This window comes from Chenopodium album, chromosome 12 (assembly GCF_948465745.1).
Source record: "Chenopodium album chromosome 12, dcCheAlbu1.1, whole genome shotgun sequence".
NCBI lineage: Eukaryota > Viridiplantae > Streptophyta > Magnoliopsida > Caryophyllales > Amaranthaceae > Chenopodium > Chenopodium album.
The window spans coordinates 25684955-25705107 of record NC_137845.1 but is presented as its reverse complement, the minus strand read 5'-3'; the positions used below and the strand labels follow the sequence as shown (position 1 = coordinate 25705107).

The 20153-nt window shown below is 41.2% G+C and overlaps 1 non-coding gene across 1 annotated transcript; it reads right to left on the bottom strand.

Moving 5' to 3' along the window:
• Positions 1–14291: 14291 nt before the first annotated feature.
• Positions 14292–14397, bottom strand: LOC145573563 (small nucleolar RNA R71). Its single transcript, XR_014097549.1, has one exon. It is a non-coding gene; the product is annotated as a small nucleolar RNA R71 (small nucleolar RNA).
• Positions 14398–20153: the final 5756 nt, after the last annotated feature.

The window sequence follows — 20153 nt, the reverse complement described above, 5'->3', positions numbered from 1 at the left end:
CATAATGTTTGTTTCTCTAAGTAGTGTCTTTCTGGAAAGTAACACATTTATAAAACGACAAGTGGGAGGAAAATGAACTCGATGACCATCAAGATTAGCAACAAACTAGAACTGAGAATCTCGGAAGACCTTAAAAGGGCTTCGTGAGAGTGCTTGATCAAGAATACTCAAAAAGGACTTTACAAGTGCCTTAAAAGAGAATTCATTACTCATAAAACATCAGAAATGTTGGAGTAAGATCAACTAATAAAAGGGCTTTGGAAGCGCCTTGAAACTCAATGTTTGATGCAATAACCCCGTATAGGTATAGAATTCACTAGAGGCTTGGATTGAATCATATAAATTTCTATTAAATTAGAAATTAACCTAAGACTTACAAGCATACTATTTACTATTAGATAGTAAGGGAACAATGCCTTGTAAGATAGCTATGACAAATCCAATTTCCAAATAATGGTTAGAGGCCATAAGATCCAAAATAGACTCCATGTTTGAAAATCACGCTTAAAACTTGATTGATTTGCATGAAGGGTGAAAGACACATCGCTTGCAAATAAGTTTTCAAGGAGAAAACTAAAAAATGTGGAAATGTATATGCATACATAGCTAGATTTGTTGAAAAGGATATAATTAAATTCACTAAGTTGATTTAATAAAAACCTACTCACCAATCGGAATGCTCAAGTCTTTTCGTGGTTATTCTAGAAAAATTGCACATATGAAATATGGCAAAATAGATACCAGAACCACCTTTTTAAAATAGGATTTTGGAAGTGACCATAAAATAGTCTAAGGGTTTTGAAAATCAAAATAATGCTAGATTTGAAAGAAAGGTCAAGGAATCTGGCATGGGATTAAAGGAAGCATTGCATATAGGAATTGGAACGTGTTTTCTCATGAAGTTAATAAGAGGATTCGCTTATGGAGAAACATAGAAATTCTAATGAATAAGAAGTTTAGTGAGAGCAAAAGTAAATTATATAAAGGTCCAACGAAAAGTTTACGAACTCTATTGTGAAATAACTGTCAAATATTAAATGCTTAGATTTGAAAGTATTTTCGACAATGGACCAAGCAAAAGACGATACTAAGTACATATTGGGTATTAAGATCTATTGTATAGACTTAATAAAATGTTTGAACATGTAATGGAATTTACTGTGTTAAACATGAATTGAAGGACTTTGAAAGACTTTCAACCTGTATGTATAAAACTAAGTAAATGTTTGAACTAAGTGTGAGCTAGGCTAAATACTAAGTCAAACAAGAAAGACTCTAGTAGAGACTTTCAACCATATCACACAGCAAATAGTTTAGCAAGACTCAGTGAAACTGAATGAGCTAAAATGTCACATGGATGGAATAAGATTGAGAATTACTCTGCAACTTAATCCATCATGTACGCTAAGATATGGAATCGTCGCACAACTTACATGCTTAGAGCATGTGAAGTACGTATGTAGTACCAATCAACCTGAATCTATGTAATAGATCGTTATATTATGGCCAAGAACATCCAAAGTACTTGGATAAGTAATAGGATGAGTTCTTGACTTGTGGAAACAAATACAATTTGAGAATTGATGTTGCAAGCACAAACCTTAACAAGGATAAGATCCTTAACAAGGAAGCCTTTATGAGCACGAGCTAACAATGAGTCGTGGCTTGAGAATGGTAACATGGATGTGCATCCATGTGTAACGTGCGGGAATTTAAAGTAAATTTCCATGATCACAAGTGACTAGGGTATCCCAAATCATTGTGAGTCGTTTGGAGTGAAACCCAAGAAAAGCATCATTAGGAAGTCTACTAAATATATGTTGAGAATATTGCTTCCTTAATGGCGATAATAAAGAAGACGTTCTATGAAAAGTTCGTTGTTGAACGTTAATAATTGTAGGTTGTCAAGTTGAAGATCTCAATCATGAAAATGAGTGGGAGCCATCACTTGTACAATAAGTCCTAAATCACATATAATCCATGGGACTCTCAAATTTTATTATCTTATTATGAAAGTGATCAGTAATGAAGATGCTAAGATTAGCAAAGTAATTATAACTAAACCTATGCAATAAGTGAACCACAACATTCACAATTGCATGAAAGAAATCAAGCATATTAGATATGGGTGTGATTTCTATAAATGTTTAATAAAGAGTGTTACTCTTAAAACATTCGGAAAAACCATTTATCATAAATTAAGGTTTTGGAGTAATTTAAAATTTCATGCAATTTTATCCATTCGTTTGCTATTTAATTGAGGTTTAGAATTAAATAATGAGTCCATTCGATTCTTGGAATATTCAAAATAGGGTATCAAGACAAGTCTTGGTAAGGATACACCTATTAAGTGAACATTGAATATTATAATTGAAAATTATCCCTAATCGAGGTCATTTAAGCGATGGACGATCAATGACCATTTGAGATTAGTGTGTAGTTTGATTTATAGCACCGTTTCTTGTGCTACAAGGACATTGGTTTAGAACCGTACTGGATCGACCTATGAGAATGCTTTAAGAGATTTGAAAATCGTCATAAGTATTCTTCTCATTATTACTGTCGGAACCTTTTTCCTTGACCAAGAAAATTGTGAGCTTTCTTGTTTGAGTACTAGTCCGCTCTGATGATTGTCAAACGTCTGCTGTAATAGGGGATTATAACGGCAGCACTCGGGCGGCTAGGTCCTCTCAGTAAGAGAAGCTACATTACAAGACTGGAAATGTCCCCCTATTAAAAATAGGGAAGATGTCTTTGTTGTTTACAAGGCCTCTCGAAGAGCGAGACTATAAAATACATGGCCGTGCTCGGATGTATTTTAGAAATCATCTGTTTATTGACAGTCGGACTCGAAATTGAGAAACACTTTTGGACGTAATAAGGAAGACAAATAAATCTTACCTTATAGTTCATGAAGACGCATTAAGCGACATAGGAAAAGGGCTATACACTAAAAGCTCACTTGTTCGGAAGGACAAGTGGGAGATTGAAAGGAATGGTGTCCTTCAAAAAAGTGTATTATTCCGATAGGGGGTTTGGAATTATTATAAAGCTAATTATTCAGTGAGGTCAAGTGATCGGAATGCCTGGGTGTAGGCCGCTTCCAATCAATAATATTAATGTATAATTAATATTACAGCTTAATCTTGACTGAATCCTTCGGGTCACACCCAAGCAACTAACGAGCCAAAGTGACGAATTAATCAGGAATTAATTAATGAGTCGACCGAGTAATTAATATTTAGACGTCGGAAATTCGAGTTTGGAGCGTCGGAACCAAATCTCAAATGTCGAGCCAAAAATTTAGGATTTAGCGAGACAGGAAAATGCTTCAATTAACAAGTAAAACCCTACCCACGCGAAAGGCTAGGGAAGCGCGCCAAATAGGAGCGTGCCACGTGGCAACACGCTATGTGGCAGTACACGTGGCTGCACCATGTGGAAGCCAAGTTCGCAGTCGCCGCGTTGGCAGCCACCAAGTGGTAGCGTGCCACTTGGCAGCGTGCCGCGGTGGCAGCGACTTGTGGCAAAGGGGGCCGTGGACCCGGGTGATGGGTCATGGACACGGGCCAAAAGGAAGTGGCCCAACCGAACCCAACTTAGGGCTCAAGGTTGGGTGACACATGGTTAGCTCACAATGCATGTGAGTTACCTTGGGGACCAAGTGAGAAAGTGGTTCTCACCTAACCATATGACACTTGTTACTTGTTCCTTGGTTTATTTAATTAAGGGTTAAATTCATTAATCTTTCCATGTTGGATCTTTTTGAAAAAATCCCACATTGAAAGATGATTGGAATTTACAAGAAAGCTTTCCTTATAAATAGTCAAGGCATGGCTGTGGATTGTTCACTTGAGTAAGAGTTGGAAAAGGCATCACTATTTGTGAAAACCTTTGAACTCAAGAGTTGAAAAAGGCATCACCATTGTGAAAACCTTTGAACTCAATTACTCTGGTTTTGGTCGGGCCTTGCTAACTCCAAGGCATTGGACCCTTGTCGGTGATCGAGTTGTGGGTGAACTTCCGTTGGAGGTCGTCGTAATTTCGAGGTTAGCTTTCGAAGTAAGAGCCCCTTGAGGTCGGGCAAAGCACGCGTCAAAGGTATAATTATTATCTTAATCTTGTCATTAAGTTAATTATGTTTATGGTTTTATTTATTGCGAGTGCAGTCTTGTTTTTGGGTTTGTTTCCGTGGTGAGTCAGACTCACCAAACCCCAGCACCTATCATAAATATCAAAGGTTTATTGGGTTTTTAATTGGAAAAGCAACCTCAATATTTCCGAGACCTAGATTTATTATGTTGTGATTATTTAGTGAACTCTAGCGCATCATCAATCAACATAAATAAAATCTAACATGCATAATCTACTAATGCATAAATAAAATATGACATAGTATGGCCCCTTAATCCTAAGAAAATTAATAAAGCAAAACTCCCACTTGAACGTTCATGGATCTCATCCATCTAGCTCCTTTGGGCTTCACTCCATTGACTTCTTTGATCAACTGCAACCTGTAATACTATATATTCTATTCTATCTACTAATTAAATAAAATAAAATAAATTACAAAAATACTTAACGGTACGCAGACCGTATTTATATTACAAAAATACGAAACGATGCGCATAACGTAATTAGAATCTATGGGTCATACTAGTCTATATACATAGCAATAAATAATATCATATATATGATAAAGTGCCATATAATAAATCACTCATCATGCTTTCCTAAACTACAACATCGAATGTTCATAATTAAGGAATCATGGAAATAAATATCTCATATTTTAATTAAATTACCGCAATTAGATAATATCATATATTATTTATTACCAATCATAAAATATCATATATTCTATTTTAGGTATGAGAGAGAATCAAATCTTATTTGAATTATGGAAGATAAATCATATTTATTTCCCATGATTATCCTAACTAATTTAGGAGACTCTATCCTAATTGCCTAGACAATCACAATATTTTAAATCAATTGTTATCCTAAAAAAATTATGGGATAATCTCATTATTTAATCAATTATTATCCGTATAGAATCTTTTTGCTTAAAACGTATCCAAACTTAACAAAATTAACATCTTTAATTTTGATAATTATCTTTTAAAAATCAAAACTTATCTTTTAATTTTGAAATCTGATTTTTATCCAAAATAAAATAAAATATTTTTTTTTTGAAAAACTGCGCTAGCCACCGTGGTGTGGCCAGGTGAAGCTAGCCACGATGGTTGTACACCGGCAGGTGTACGCTGCACAGCAGCGACACACAGCAGTAGTAGCGCACGCAACACTTGTGTGGCATTGCTGTTGCTGCTCCTGCTGTCCGAGCCACCTGCCCAGCCTCGCCCTCCCTCCGGACCACCTGCAGCGGCAGCCTCCGTGGCTGCGCCACCCAGCCGCGGCTGCCGCACACAAAACCTCTTTTTTTATTTTAATTTAAATTATAATAAATCTTTTGTTAAAAAAATAAATTAATTTAATGTGGTCCAATTAATTTCAAAATTAAATCATATTCAATCTTGAAAATAGGGTTCATGAAATTAATCCCCAATTCAATTTAACTCTTAAATTAAATAATTTGATCATGAAAAATTCATAATTTAACATGAAATCAAAAAGATTAAAATCATGAATCACATAACAATCGAATTAAATCCAAACCAAAACACAAAAATTATAATTTAGGGTTTAGGGTTTCGAATTTTTTTAAAATTAGGGTTAAGGGGTTCGAAAATTTCGAACATATTAGGGCAAAAATTCGGATCTTTTATGGCTAATCTTGAGCAAATTAAACAACTTTTAATAATTCTATATGTTAAATCACATTTAAAATAATAATTGACCCATAATTAAATTATTTTCCCTCCTAATTGAATTAAAATTGTGGACATTCAAAGAATTAATAATTCAATATGTGTACAAGCATAGGCTAATTGGTACCACTATAGAACTTTAGATACTAATAAGTGGAATTTCATGAATCATATTCATAAGCATCTAAACACCAAGATCAATGCATAACACATAAAGAACAAATAATAATACCTTTGAAGCGTGAATCCATGTGTAATCGAGCAAGAACAACAGGAGATATAGAACCCTAAGTGTGATTCCTCTACTTAGTGCACAATCACAGATCAAACCTCCACTAATGCTAGTTAGTTGTGATTAAACCCTTTAATCAACATTCAACGAAGAAGTGAGACACGAACTAACCACAATCCACCACCACAAACACCACGAGCCACCAAGGGAGGTGGCTGGCCGTATGGATAGGGAGAGAGAGGGATTAGGGTTTGGGACTTGGTTGCTTGAAATAGAATTAATTGACTTATAAATTCTACTGTCAATCTAAGTCATTGATCTTATTTATAGATCATACCTCTAAATAAGAGTCCATGTCAAGCCCAAACTCCTTGTCCTAATCAAACTACTCTAGCCCAACACTCCATATGGTATGTCATGATCTCATGAGGCCCATTAATAGGCCTCTTACTTGTTTGATCCAATACCTTTGTTGTGTGACCTTATAGGATCCATTCTATTGGGCTTTGGACTATTAGCCCAAAGATCATTTGCCATATCTAGCACCATATAATGATGACCCTATAGAATGAACTTATTATCTCCTAAATAGTGATCCTTGATATATTTAGTAATTGCACTTATCGAAGACATAATTCCTTCAGAAAGACCTACAATTAGCGGTAAAGGTCCGGCTACGATGAAGGCTCTAAGCGAAAGCTCAGAGTTAGCTGGCAAAAACTCAAAGCCTCTGCGGCGTCGAAGAGTGGCGTGCCACTCGATGCTGCAACCGGCTCTCTAGTGGCTGGAGTGGATGGACCTCTCAGCCTAAAAACCAAGGTATGGATGACTACTTTGAACTCTCGTGGCCGCTTGACTATATGAGATTCAAAACTCAAGCCACCCCTTCGGGAGATTCATCTGGCAGCCGGCAAAATATCGATGCTGCTTATACTGCTTTCTCACCACATCCTTCCTCTAATGCAGATGCCTCTCCAAAACGGCCTGACCTCCAGTAGTACTCTAAACGGATGCTAAGGACTCTCACCCGGTCTGAGAGGGACCAGGTGCCTAGACTGCTGCAGGTCAACTTCGACCACATCCTAGCCCTACTGGCTAAGGTAACGTAAATTTTCTTTCAAATAGTTGATTATGGAAGTATATCATCTAACCCTTCTTTTGTCAACTTTGTTTTACAAGCGATGCTGAGGGTAGACGGGCTGAAAACCCTGTTTCGAAAGAAGCAAGAGGAGGTAAGGCTGAGCTTTCTAAGGAACAGGACCGGCTCGTCGCTGAGAATGAGAGGGATTGCGAGAAGCGCATGAAGCTGGCCTGGGACCTCGTTCCCCTGGGCGCCGACTTTGAATACTTTCGACTGAGGTATAAGTATGCCACTACGGTGTATGATGACCAGACTTTGGGCATGGAGGCACCGGTTCCATTTAAGGAGTAGGCCAATATTACCTCAGATGACAAGGAAGAAGAGAAGGAGGAAGAGGAGCTCAAGGAGCAAAATGATCAAGCCCCGATTAACGCTAACTAAGTTCAACCTGGACATACTAAAGCCAATCTTCCACCCGGCCAAGACTAGACAGTGCCTCCAACCAAGCAATCCCAGAAGTTTTAGCTTCCTAGTCGACAATTAGTCGTATGTATTTCCGGCATGTGAGCCGAGTATTTGGATGTAATTTCTCAACAATCTTTTCTTTAACTTTTCGGATGTATATCCGGTTGACAATCACTCTCTCGGCCTTTTGGTCGAGTTTATTTTACGAATGATGCCAACTGAGTCGGTTTTGCTCAATTTGTATCAATTTTGTTGCAATTTTTATTTTGTTATGTATATGCCTAACTTATTAGATGCATGCGGTAACTAACAAACCGGCTAGCCTTTTGCCCTTAGGCAGCTGTGTGGTTGGTTTCAACCCCTAATTGATTGACTTGGGAACTTTTGATACTTAAAAGAGTATGACATGTTCCTAAGTCAATAAATCACAGTAGTGATTGCCCCAAACCAAGTACACAGCCGTCTAATGATATAGGCGGGTAGACAGTTGACCCCCAAGTAGTTTAAGTAGTTTTAATGAACTATCTTTTCCACCGTCTGGGGTAGTTATACTCCAATTATATACACAAGCGTCCTTCTGTGCCATGGGAAGGACTTTTCATAGTTACATAATTTCAAAATATAATCTAAGTTAAAACTACACTTGATCACCGGCTGATGTCTTTAGACACACGGTTCTTATAACCCCGGTTGTATTATTTTTAGATTACTTAGGTCAAACGGCTATGAGTTGGCCAATTAGGTCAATCAATTTTGGCCTTTTGTATCGGTTTATAGAGCAATGTAATACTCGAATGGGAGATTCTCTCTGTGACGAATTCACCCGGATGGGTGTCCCCGGATGTCAAACTCATGTTGGAGTAGACGATTGAATGTTTTGATATCATCCGTCCATTAGCCTCATTATGTCGTCTAAAAACGATTGTTTAGCCGCTAAGATTTTGGACTTAGCTTACATGTTTATGAAGAATTTATCCGCCTATACATTGCACAGGCGGTGCTCCTATTGGGAGACGTCTGCAATAAAAAGAATCAAAAACAAAATTGTAGGTAAAAAGAAAATTTTTCATTGATAGGCTTTTCGTTTACAAAAATTTACAAGTCTCAGAAGTAGTACTTTTTTAAGTTGTCTACATTCCAAGTTCTGGCTAAGTGCCTTCCCTCTAGGGTTTCTAGCCGGTAGGTACCGCCTCTTACTTCTTTCCGGATCCGGTAGGGACCTTCCCAATTAAGCGTCAACTTTTCTTGTTCATTAGCCCTCCCGGTTACCTGCATTTTCCGAACACAAAGTCCCCTACATTCAACGGTCGTTTGTGTACTCTTTTGTTGTAAGCTCTTGTCATTCTCAGAAGATAAATCTCATGACGCAAGACAGAATTGCGCCTGCGCTCTGGGAAAGAGTCCAATGTAAGCCGTATGGCCTCCCAGTTTGCTTCTCCGTCATATAGCATGACTCAAAGTATTGGTTCATAGTGCTCAATAGGCAAGACGGCCTCTGCACCATACAGCATGACAAATGAAGTTACCCGGTTGCTCCCTTTTCAGTTATTTTGATGCCCCATAGGACATGAGTTAACTCCTCTGCCTATAAGCCGCCAGCCCTTTCAATTTTCTTTTTGATACTGTCTGAGAATAGCTTGTTGAAGGCTTCAACTTAGCCATTTGCTTGGGGTCAGCCGACTGATGCAAAACAATGTGAGACCCCTTGATCTCCCAGCCAATTTTATAGGGTAGGCGTCTCAAACTAAGGGCCATTGTCAAAGACCATAGACATAGGTACCCCGAACCGGGTGATGATGTTCTTCCTGATGAAAGAGATGACAACCTTTGTCTAACTGTTCTTGTCCGCCTCTGCCTCTACCCATTTGATGAAGTAGTCAACAACAACTTAAATTTATCGCCGTCCGCCTAGTGCAGGAATATACGGGCCTTAGATATCCATGCCCCATTTGGCGAATGGAACCGAGCAATAAATGGCCATTAGATCACAAGCTAGACGGTGGATTAGCTTGCCAAACCACTGACACTTGTCACACTTCTTCACCATTTCCATGGCGTCTGCCTCAAGCGTAGGCCAAAAGTAGCTCTACTATCTGGCACTTACTGCTAGAGCCCTGCCGCCTATATGAGAGGCTTAGTAGCCCGAATGTAGCTCTTCTAAAACTTCATGCCTTTTCTCAGGGGTGATGCACTTCAAAGTAGGCTTCAGAAAGCCCTTTTTGAAGAGTTCTCCATTTTTTATTTCAATGTTGGCCACACATTATTTCATTGCGACCATTTTTGGATATGTATCCGGTAGGGTATCGTCTAGCACATACTTTGTTTTTCCATGACATCCTAGAAGACTGACCAAGGCGTATCAAGTGTCCGCCTGATTTGACAGAACATCCGCCTGATTGTTCCTAGATCTAGGCACTTGACTTAGATCAAATTCTTCAAGTGTCCCAGCTTTAGCTTTGACGACCTGTAGGTATTTGATCACAGCCGGATGGGTGGCCTCATAGTCACGATGGTATTGGCTAACGACCAACTGAGAATCAGAGAAGGCGTAAATTTTTGTTGCCCCTGCCGCTTTACACATGCGGATGCCGGCTAGCAGGGCATCATACTCTACCTTGTTATTTAAGGCCTGGAACTTGAATCGTAGTGCAAATTCATACTTGTCCCCTTCAGGAGAATAGCATATAATCTTTGCACCACAGCCGTTCATAGTAGAGCTCCCGTCTATATACACTTTCCAAACCTGATCAGTTTTATACGTAGCCGGCCTCGTCATTTTGACAATGAAGTCGGCAAATGCCTGATCCTTCACTGCCTTCCTTGGTTCGAAAGTGATTTCAAGACTTTGCATTTCAATAGCACATTTGAGCATTCTACCAGATGACTCAAGGTTGTCATTGGTCGTTTGAAGGGTTGGTATGTATAGACCACAACCCGATGTGCTAGGAAGAAGGGTTTCAACTTCTTGACAGCCATGAAAAGAGCAAGGCCAAATTTCTCAACCATTGGATGCCATAGTTCAGCATTTCGAAGAACATGGCTAATGAAATAGATCGAGAGATGATTACCGTCTCTCTCATTAAGGAGAACATCACCGAGGGCATGATCTGAAACAGCTAAGTACATGTAAAGCGTCTCTTTGGGCATAGGGCTAACAAGCCTTGGAAAAAAGTGTAAATGTTCTTTCAATTTTCGAAAGGTCGCCTCAGCATCATCCCCCCATTCAAATCTAGTCTTGACGTCAGAGAGATAACACTCCACGGTCGTCTTTTGATCCCCATTCAGGGAGCCAACAAAACCATCATCCTTTTCGAACTTCAGCAGCATGAAGGATGAGATAATGACGGCCTTGGACTCGTTTAAAGGTTGACGGCCAAAAATAAGGTTGTAGGCGGTCAGCTCCTCAAAGACCAAGAATTGAACGACCATGTGGCGTCCCTTTCCCTTTGCTCCCAACTGGATGGGTAGATTAATCCGACCGACTAGGTGCACAACCCCCCCCCCCCCCCCCAAAGCCAACCAGAGGGTGAGTGACTTTGTGCATGCTGCTGGGCTTGTACTTCAGCTTGGACAAGCAAGATTAGCTGATGATGTCAGACGAGCTACCAGTATCTATCAAGATCCGGCCAACCAACTGGTTCATGTGGCCAGCGACTGTGCCCCGGTACTTTTCAGTGATGATGACCTTAGGAAATGTGCTGGTAGACGCATGACCCTCGTCTACAAATTTGACGTCCACCTTCCTCATATGGTTCTTGGTGCCCCAGATGGTGGGGCCCCCTCCAGTAAAGTCGCCTACTATTGTGTAGATCAGCTCTTTGACAGTGTCTGAACTACTAGTAGGCTGGGTAGTCTTTTTGGACGACTGCCCTGGGTTTGTCTTTAGGGGAACCTTGGACTTGAGGATGTAAGACTTCAACGGTCCAATAGTCCCTTAAGGCTATAACAGTCGTTGGTGTCATGGCCAATATCCTCATGGAATGGCAGTATATGTTTTTATTCCGATTTTTTGCGGAACCTTTCATTACAAGGGGCTTCTTAATGGTCAGCCAGTCATCGATCTCCGTGAGGATGGAGGAGCAGTCCTTTTTAAACTTGTACTTGGGGACGTACGGTTTAAACTCTTTCTTTTTCTTCTAGGATAGCTGATTAAAGTCGTCAACTTCCTAGATTTCTTTTCTCTTCTTGCTCTCTTCAGATTTGTGAGCCGGTTGAGCAGACCGACTCTCTTTTTGTTTGTCAGACATCTTGGAGTCTGATTGATTTCTAGATGACAGGCTAAAGTCATATCACCTAATCAAAAGTAATTCCTAAAATCACAAACTAAAATAGATTCGAAAGTAGGATCGAATCCACAGGGCAACATGATGAGTGACATTTATGCCACGGTTTAGTGCTCTTTTTACGAGGTTTTTCCTCCTACTTGTAGCTTGTTTGCCCCTTTTCCTTCCCTTTTTGTTCTTCTTTTCTTTGTTTGCCTTTCTCGTGTTTTCTTTCTTTCGTTCCCTTTTTCTTGTCTTTTCTAGCTTTTTCTTTTGTTTTGTAGGTCGTTGGCCCTTCCGGATGAACCGTTGAAAGCTTGGCTAGACTTGGAGTGGGGATATGTTGATCAAAGTTGGATGTTTGGCAGAGCAGGGGAGCCGCGGGCGCGGAGCCTGATGCCGCGGGCGCGGGGACCTGAGCAGGGCAGCCTCTCAATCATTCAGTAGATGCCGCGCCGCGCCTCAGGAGAGGGCTCTCCTCCCTGACCCGCGGGCGCGGTACCAGAAGCCGCAGGCGCGGCTGTGCGAGCTGACTTTCCTCCTGTTGCTGTGTCGCGGCCTCTCCTCGGAAGGAGATGCCATCTCCTTGGAGCCGTGGGCGCGGGTCTCTGGGTTTAGCATCCCCGTAACCCACAATGTAGAGGGCGCGGCTGCAAGCTAGAAGGCTCTCCAAGGCTTATTATTTCCGTCTTTTATGCTTCATATATATAGCCTCCTATTCAAGTTTGTATTATCATCTATCATTACATAGAAACATTTGAGCCCTAATCTAGAGAGAGGAACTTCATGAGTAGAGAGAGAAAGTGTGGATTTTCATTGATGAACTTGGATATTGAAGAAGGAGCTTGATTGAATCTTTGTAAATCTTCATCTTCAATTAATGAGCAATCTCTTACTCTCTTTCTTTACTTTTGTATTTAGTTTTGTTTGCTTATTTTGATTTTCCTTCTTTGCTTATTGATCATGTTGATGCTTATTGATTTGATGATTGATATTGTCTTTAATATGATTTGTGAGTAGTCACCTAGCCAAGGGTGTGGGGATGGTGTAGTTGTTAATTGATTCATGCTTATGATGTTGGGGTTAAGTTAATGGTGATTAAAGTCTTTGTATGTTTGATATTCTTTAATCTTCTTGCAAGTGCACATTGTTGGTTGATTAAAGGTGAATCTTTGCTAACAAGAAACGGAAGTTGACTTAGTTAAGGTTCATTGTTATCGATAGTTCATTGATTGCACCTTCTAATATATGGTTCTAGTGTGGAAACATAGAGGCTATGTTAGGAGAAATCGATTAACCCCGGAAGGCGGTTAGATTGAGCTTTATTTCGATATTCTTGCACGCTTAGTTTACCATTGCTTTGCTTCTGTGTTATTGCATGATCAAATGGCAACTACATCTACCCACTTCCCTTGGTGTTTAGTTATATTGATTTTTAATCAATTTTAATCTTTAGTTAATCTCTTAGTTATTCACACTTCTTGTCCCGAGGTAGCTTAAGTCTTAAGTAGTGAATGTGGTGTTTCTGCATGTCTCCCTGTGGTTCGACCCCTATGCTTGCCTTATACTCGTATTAGGTTTGTTTAGGTTGTATAAATTGTATTTAATCTAGGGATAGACAATTGACGACGCGTTTATTCCCTTGTCAAATTGGCGCCGTTTCTGGGGAGACGGCTTCCATTGCTTTTTCATTACTTTATTTGAGACTATCTCATTCCTTGTTTGTTAGTATTTTCTACTACTTGTTACTTGTCAGTGCTTACGCTCTCCTTAGCTTTGTTGTATGAATAGAGGACGAACCCGCTCAAGGTCTTTGATTCCCATCGATCCGAAGCTAGAGAGATCTTTGTCCTTACTTCGAAGAGAAGCGAGAGCGAGGAGTAGAAATTATCACACCCCAACGAAAGAAGGAGTAAGAGAATTGGAAGATACTCCACCATCTTCACCCTCAAGTGAAGACTTAGATAGTCCCAATTCACCATCAAGTCCCGGAATCAACCCCTTTTCAATCTTTAAGTCCGAAAGTAAAGAAGGTTCTAAAATGGGAGAGAATACACCTTTGAGTCTTCTTGGGGCTCCCGAAGCCTTTAGAGCCCAAAGTGGGATCCTAACCCCTACCACTCAAGCCAACAATTTCGAAATCAAGCCCAATTTGATTGCTTTAATAGAGAGGAAACAATTCTCGGGTGGAAAATTTGAGAGCCCTCATGAGCATTTGAAAGAATTTGAGAAGTATTGTGACACGATCAAAGCCAATGGAGTGACTCAAGAGTATATCCGCCTCAAGATGTTTCCATTTTCTTTAATTGGGAGAGGTCTAGAATGGCTAGAGAAGGAGGTGCCCCCTAATTCTCTCACAACTTGGGACCAAGTAACTACGGCTTTCTTGAGGAGATTTTATAACCATAGGAAGACCGCCGAGGCTCGGTCCTTAATTCAAGGTTTTCGCCAAAAAGGCGGTGAGACTCTAAGTGCGGCATGGGACCGGTACAAAGAGCTTCAACGTCAATGCCCACATCATGGGATACCCAAGTATCAACTCATCCACACTTTCTATGGAGGTTTCTCACCTCAAGGGAGAACAAGCCTAGATGCCGCAGCCGGCGGTCCAATCATGAACAAAGGAGAGGATGAAGTGGAATGCATCATAGTGGAGGCTGCAAAGCATTATGATGATTGGTATGAAGGAGAAAGGGAGGCCACTTCTAGCAAGGGTGTCTATGCATTAGAGCAAGCCAACGCAATCAACAACCTTTCTTCCCAAATCTCCAAGATGGCCAAGCAAATGGACGAAATGATGAAAGAAAGGTCCACCCTCATGGTAATACCTCCCCTTCAACCAAGGGAGGCAATGGTATGACCACTTCTTCCCCCTCTTCTTATAATAAAATGCCTCAAGGATGCATGTTTTGCTCAAATTGTGAAACCTATGATCATGATACCTCCCATTGTGTGTATGCTTGTGAAGTTCAACCCCCTCCCTATGAACATGATGATAATGTAGAAGATGTCAATGCTATGAATTTTGCTCCTAGAATGGAAAATGTAGGGAACTTGAGGCCAAACTCCAATCAAATGGGGAATTGGAATCAAGGTGGAAACCGTGGTTGGAACCAAAGTGGTGGTGGTTATGGTAACCAATACCATGGTGGGGGAGGCCCTTCCAATTTCAATGGAAGAGGCTACTCTAACCAAAGGGGGTATGGTTATCAAAACCAACAACCCAACTCCTGATACCATGACCATCAAAATCAAAATTTTGGTGATCAAGGTAACATGGGAAACAATCGACAAAGCAATGTTCCCAAACAAGGCACCGGAGGCAATAGGGACCAAAATGTTTCTAACTATGCCCAAACCAATAGGCCTCCGGGTTTCCATCAATCCCAACTTCCTCCACCTCAACAACCTCTTAAAATTGAGGCCCCTCCTAATGATCCCGTGATGGCTAAGCTAGATGCCATCATGAAAATGCATGAGGAGGAAAAGAAGAGAAATGAGGAGGATAAAAAGCGAGCCAATGCTCATATGAAAATGCTTGAAATCCAAATTTCTCAACTTGCTTCTAATGCCTCTTCTTCTTCTTCTTCCTCTATCCCTAGTCAAGGAGTCAACCCAAAACCTTTGTATGTCGTGACAACAAGGAGTGGAAAGGTAGTAGGGAGTGACCCCTTAGTTGAGGAGGAACCTCAAAATGAAGTAGAGTTAGAGAGAGGGGATGAGAGAACCAAAGAGCCTTCTAATGTTGAGAAGGAGAAGGATGTTGAGGTGCAAAAGGAGAAAGAAACCACCCCCTTGCCCTTAAATCTCCAACCTAGAGAGGAGAGACTACCTTTTCCCCAAAGATTTGTGAGAGCTAAGCTTGACGCTCAATTTGGGAAGTTTTTGGATGTGATTAAGAATTTGCATGTTTCCCTTCCTTTTGTTGATGCCATGAAACAAATGCCCCATTACTCTTAGTTTTTGAAAGATCTATTGAGTGGGAGAAGGGAGTGTGAAACGGTGAGCTTGACCGCCAATTGTAGTGCAATCCTTTCCAACAAACTTCCCGCCAAGTTGAAGGATCCGGGTAGCTTTTCCATCCCTTGTTCTATTAATGGCATTGAGTTTGACAAAGCTTTGTGTGATTTAGGAGCAAGTGTGAGCCTCATTCCCTACTCCGTCTACCAAAAGCTTAGTGTAGGAACCCTCTCCCCCACTAACATTACTCTTCAACTAGCGGATCGGTCCATTAAGTTTCCCATGGGTAAGGTTGAGGATATTCCCCTTAGGGTAGGAAAGTTCACATTCCCCGTGGATTTTTATGTGCTAGAGATGGATGAGGATGAGAGGATTCCTATTATCTTGGGTAGGCCGTTTCTAGCCACCTCTAGGGCCATCATTGATGTGAAGGAGGGTAAAATATCTTTGAAAATTGACAATGATTCAATTGAGTTTGATTTGAATAATGTCATGCAACAACCTTCCTCAAGTGGTGAATGCTTTAGAGTAGATGTTCTAGATACCATGCTTAGTGAATTTTCTCGTTCCCATTTGCATGCTTCTAACGATCCCCTAGAAAGAGTATTGTTGAATGATTCTAAGATAGGTGCTCACAAGGACGACATTCAATTCTATGAGGATTTGCTAGAGGAGAGCAAGAGCGAGTGCATGGATGAGAGCATGGAGGAAGAGGCTTTTCACACCCATGATCTCTTTCAAGTTGAGGAAAGAGAGGAGAGCACCAATGGTAAGGGAGCACCAAAGGTAGACTTGAAACCTCTACCTTTGGGCTTGAGGTATGTATTTCTTGGTTCTAATGAGTCTTTCCCCGTAATTGTTAATTCCAACCTAATGGAGGAGCAAACCTCCCTCTTGATCAATGTTTTGAAAAAACACAAGAAAGCTTTAGGTTATACCATTGATGACATCAAAGGTATAAGTCCTTCTTTATGCATGCACAAAATTGATCTAGAGGGAGATGCTAAACCCGTTAGGCAAAGGCAAAGGAAGCTTAACCCTTCCATGCAAGAGGTTGTGCGGAAGGAAGTGGCTAAGCTTCTTGATGCAGGAATTATATACCCAATTGCTCATAGTGATTGGGTATCTCCCGTGCAAGTTGTGCCTAAGAAAGGGGGAATGACGGTAGTTAAAAATGATCATGATCAACTAGTCCCCACTAGGCTTGTAACCGGTTGGCGCATGTGCATTGACTATCGCCAACTTAACACAAGCACATGCAAAGATCATTTTCCATTACCGTTCATTGATCAAATGTTGGAGAGGCTTACAAAGCATTCCTTCTATTGTTTCCTTGATGGTTATTCGCGATATTTCCAAATCCCGATTGACCCCAAGGATCAAGAGAAGACGACTTTCACATGTCCCTATGGTACTTATGCGTATCGTAGGATGCCTTTCGGGCTTTGTAATGCTCCCGAAACATTCCAACGTTGTATGATGTCTATTTTCAGTGATATGATTGAGGATGAGATAGAGGTCTTTATGGATGAATTCTCTGTTGGAGGAGCCACCTATGAAGATTGTCTATCTAATTTATCTCGTTGCTTGGAAAGATGTGAGAGGGCTAACCTCGTGTTGAATTGGGAAAAGTGCCATTTTATGGTACAAAGTGGGATTGTTCTTGGGCACAAAATTTCACATGCCGGCATTGAGGTTGATAGAGCCAAGGTAGAGGTCATTGAGAAACTTCCTCCCCCCACCAACGTGAGGGAAGTGAGATCTTTTCTTGGCCATGCCGGGTTCTATCGGCGTTTTATAAAAGACTTTTCTTTGATTGCAAAGCCTCTCACATCCCTATTGCAACAAGATAAAGAGTTTATATTTGATGATGCTTGTCAAGAATCTTTTTGTAGGTTGAAAGAGGCCCTTTGCACCGCCCCTATTGTCCAAGGTCCGGATTGGTCTCTTCCATTTGAGCTCATGTGTGATGCAAGCGACGAGGCTATTGGTTTGGTTCTTGGGCAACGAAAGGATGGGAAGCTTCATGTCATACATTATTTGTCCAAAACTCTCAATGATGCCCAACGAAACTACACAACCACCGAGAAGGAATTCTTAGCGGTTATTCACTCATTTGAGAAGTTTAGAACCTACCTCATTGGTTCTAGGACAATTGTGTACACCGACCATTCGGCTCTCAAATATTTGATAGGGAAGAAGGAAGCTAAACCAAGGTTGTTGTGATGGGTTTTAGTTCTCCAAGACTTTGGTTATGAAATGAGAGACAAGAAGGGAGCCGAGAATGTGGTGGCGGATCACCTTTCAAGGTTGGGCGGTGCAAGGTTCAAGGATGATGGTTTGCCAATAGAGGATGCTCTAAGGGATGATGTGCTATATGTTCTTGAGGTGAAGTCGGCACCATGGTATGCGGATATTGTGAATTACTTGGCTTGTGGTGCCATACCTCCGGATTTCACTTCACAACAACGTCGGAAGCTCAAGCACGAGGCAAAGAGATATATTTGGGATGAACCAATTTTGTTGAAGAGAGGGGTTGATGGGTTGTTGAGGAGATGCGTCCCCAACGACGAGTTTCAAAGTGTTCTCCATATGTGCCACTCTTCTCCTTGTGGTGGGCATATGAGTGCTCAAAAAACCGCCTCAAAAGTTCTTCAATCAATGCTCTTTTGGCCTTCTTTATTCAAGGATTCTTGGATATTTGTCAAGACCTGCGATAGATGTCAAAGGGTGGGGAATATTTCGAGAAGGGATGAAATGCCACAAAACCCCATCCTTGAGCTTGAAGTCTTCGATGTGTGGGCCATAGACTTCATGGGCCCTTTTATCTCCTCAAATGGGAACAAATATATTTTGGTTGTCGTTGACTACGTGTACAAATGGGCGGAGGCCGTAGCTTCTCCAACAAATGACTCAAAGGTGGTGGTTAACCTTTTCAAGAAAATGATCTTCCCAAGATTCGGCGTTCCGAGAGCAATTATTAGTGATGGGGGGTCACATTTCAAGCACCACACCTTCGTTTGACTACTTGAGAGATATGGGGTATCTCACAAACGGGGGCTTGCTTATCACCCCCAAACAAGTGATCAAGCGGAGGTCACCAATAGAGAGCTCAAAGTGATCTTGGAGAAGACAGTTGCCAGAACGAGGAAGGATTGGTCCTCTAAACTCATTGATTCTCTATGGGATTATAGGACCGCCTTCAAGACGCTAATTGGAACCACCCCTTACAAGCTTGTATATGGGAAGAATTGTCATTTGCCCGTGGAGATGGAGCATCGTGCTCATTGGGCGATCAAGCAAATCAACTTGGATCTCCATAGTGGGGGGGGGAGCAAAGGCTTTTAGAGTTGCATGAGCTAGAGGAGTTGAGGTTGAGTGCCTATGAGAATGCAAGTATGTATAAGGCAAGATCAAAAGCGTGGCACGACGCTCAAATCATCAAGAAAGATTTTGTCAAAGGGAAAAAGGTGCTCCTCTTCAACTCGAGGTTGAAGCTCTTCCCGGGCAAGCTCCATTCAAGATGGAGTGGGCCATACATTGTTACGGAGGTATTCCCGTATGGAGCTTATGAAATATCCCAAGATGGCCACTCCCCTTTCAAAGTCAACGGCCACCGCCTCAAGCCTTATTTTGAAGGATCCCCAAGTGATGAACCAATTTCAGTTACTCTAATTGATGTGCATCGTCAATTCCACCCTCCTTAATCATCTCGAAGAACGTCGAGCTAACGACGCTAACCAAAAGCACTTCCGGGAGGCAACCCGAGTTTCTAACCCTCTTCTACTTTCTTCTCTTCATGTTGCTTTCATTTTTCTTTTTACAACTTTGATTAGTGGGATTTGTGAGTTTTGATTGTATTTTTGTCTTTGATAAACGGTGCATCTAGAATGATTGTATGGAGTTTAATATTCAATTTGTTTTGGCTTTCTTTTGTCATTTGTAGGTACTTGCCTCGTGGTGCATGTATGGTTGGGTTTTGGGGACCCTATGATGATGATTTTTGAGCTAAATTCGAGTTAAGATAAAAAGGAGGAAGTGTAGAAAATTTGAAGAAGCCGCGGGCGTGGCTCTCAGAGGAGAGGGCGCGGGGCCTGGAGGGCAGAGATTTCAAATCCTTCGGTAGAAGGCTAGCCGTGCCCCAGGAGAGGGCTCTCCTCCCTGACCCGCGGGCGCGGCTACCAAAAGATCTGCGGGCGCGGCCCAGCTGCCGCGGGCGCGGCCCCGGGGTTCTACAGCCCTCACAATCACTTTAACAAGCAGCCCCGACCCCTTTTACCCCCATTTTCGACTTCCTCCTCTCATTTCTCATTCTCTCTCTA